The sequence below is a fragment of the Theobroma cacao genome, unplaced genomic scaffold (genome assembly GCF_053813885.1).
Source record: "Theobroma cacao isolate CCN51 unplaced genomic scaffold, ASM5381388v1 tig011, whole genome shotgun sequence".
Classification (NCBI taxonomy): Eukaryota; Viridiplantae; Streptophyta; class Magnoliopsida; order Malvales; family Malvaceae; genus Theobroma; species Theobroma cacao.
Window position 1 is genome coordinate 2,372,941 of NW_028291722.1, and position 2,753 is coordinate 2,375,693.

Consider the following 2,753-nt stretch of genomic DNA (forward strand, 5'->3'; position numbering starts at 1 on the left):
ATCCCATTATTGAATTTATTTTGAAATTTTTTTACATTTTTTGATTAAAACATATTCTAATTGATTGTTTGCCTCGGGAAACTTGGAGCGAAAGCCATCCATTGTCAAGAAAAGATCATTTATAGTCACTCATGCCTAGAAAAGCCTTATTACTCGGTTTAAATGCCTTTATAATCCCATTATTGAATTTATTTTGAATTTTTTTTACATTTTTTCATTAAAACAGATTGTAATTGATTGTTTGCCTCGGGAAACTTGGAGCGAAAGCCATCCATTGTCAAGAAAAGTTCATTTATAGTCACTCATGCCTAGAAAAGCCTTATTACTCGATTTAAATGCCTTTATAATCCCATTATTGAATTTATTTTGAATTTTTTTTATATTTTTTCATTAAAACAGATTGTAATTGATTGTTTGCCTCGGGAAACTTGGAGCGAAAGCCATCCATTGTCAAGAAAAGTTCATTTATAGTCACTCATGCCTAGAAAAGCCTTATTACTCGATTTAAATGCCTTTATAATCCCATTATTGAATTTCTTTTGAATTTTTTTTACATTTTTTGATTAAAACATATTCTAATTGATTGTTTGTCTCGGGAAACTTGGAGTGAAAGCCATCCATTGTCAAGAAAAGATCATTTATAGTCACTCATGCCTAGAAAAGCCTTATTGCTCGGTTTAAATGCCTTTATAATCCCATTATTGAATTTATTTTGAATTGTTTTTACATTTTTTGATTAAAACATATTGTAATTGAATGTTTACCTCTAGAAACATGGAGCAAAAGCCATCCATTGTCAAGAAAAGTTAATTTATAGTCACTCAAGCCTAGAAAAGCCTTATTACTCGGTTTAAATGCCTTTATAATACCATTATTGAATTTATTTTGAATGTTTTTTACATTTTTTGATTAAAACAGATTGTAATTGATTGTTTGCCTTGGGAAACGTGGAGCGAAAGCCATCCATTGTCAAGAAAAGTTCATTTATAGTCACTCATGCCTAGAAAAGCCTTATTACTCGGTTTAAATGCCTTTATAATCCCATTATTGAATTTATTTTGAATTTTTTTTACATTTTTTGATTAAAACATATTCTAATTGATTGTTTACCTCGAGAAACTTGGAGCGAAAGCCATCCATTGTCAAGAAAAGATCATTTATAGTCACTCATGCCTAGAAAAGCCTTATTGCTCGGTTTAAATGCCTTTATAATCCCATTATTGAATTTATTTTGAATTGTTTTTACATTTTTTGATTAAAACATATTGTAATTGAATGTTTACCTCTAGAAACATGGAGCAAAAGCCATCCATTGTCAAGAAAAGTTAATTTATAGTCACTCAAGCCTAGAAAAGCCTTATTACTCGGTTTAAATGCCTTTATAATACCATTATTGAATTTATTTTGAATGTTTTTTACATTTTTTGATTAAAACAGATTGTAATTGATTGTTTGCCTTGGGAAACGTGGAGCGAAAGCCATCCATTGTCAAGAAAAGTTCATTTATAGTCACTCATGCCTAGAAAAGCCTTATTACTCGGTTTAAATGCCTTTATAATCCCATTATTGAATTTATTTTGAATTTTTTTTACATTTTTTGATTAAAACATATTGTAATAGTTTTTTTAGCTCTAGAAACATGGAGCCAAAGCCATCCATTGTCAAGAAATGTTCATTTATAGTCAATCAAGCCTAGAAAAGCCTTATTACTCGGTTGAAATGCCTTTATAATCCCATTATTAAATTTATTTTGAATTGTTTTTACATTTTTTGATTAAAACAGATTGTAATTGATTGTTTGCCTCGGGAAACATAGAGCGAATGCCATCCATTGTCAAGAAAAGTTCATTTATAGTCACTCATGCGTAGAAAAGCCTTATTACTCGGTTTAAATGCCTTTATAATCCCATTATTGAATTTATTTTGAATTTTTTTTACATTTTTTGATTAAAACAGATTGTAATTGATTGTTTGCCTCGGGAAACGTGGAGCGAAAGCCATCCATTGTCAAGAAAAGATCATTTATAGTCACTCATGCCTAGAAAAGCCTTATTACTCGGTTTAAATGCCTTTATAACCCCATAGTTGAATTTATTTCGAATTTTTTTTACATTTTTTTATTAAAACAGATTGTAATTGATTGTTTACCTCGGGAAACATGGAGCAAAAGCCATCCATTGTCAAGAAAAGTTCATTTATAGTCACTCAAGCCTAGAAAAGCATTATTACTCGATTTAAATGCCTTTATAATCCCATTATTGAATTTATTTTGAATTGTTTTTACATTTTTTGATTAAAACAGATTGTAACTGATTGTTTGCCTCGGGAAACGTGGAGCGAAAGCCATCCATTGTCAAGAAAAGTTCATTTATATTCACTAATGCCTAGAAAAGCCTTATTACTCGGTTTAAATGCCTTTATAATCCCATTATTGAATTTATTTTCAATGTTTTTTACATTTTTTGATTAAAACATATTGTAATAGATTGTTTACCTCTAGAAACATGGAGCGAAAGCCATCCATTGTCAAGAAAAGTTCATTTATAGTCACTCAAGCCTAGAAAAGCCTTACTACTCGGTTTAAATGCCTTTATAATCCCATTATTGAATTTATTTTGAATTGTTTTTACATTTTTTGATTAAAACAGATTGTAATTGAGTGTTTTCCTCGGGAAACGTGGAGCGAAAGCCATCCATTGTCAAGAAAAGTTCATTTATAGTCACTCAAGCCTAGAAAAGCCTTACTACTCGGT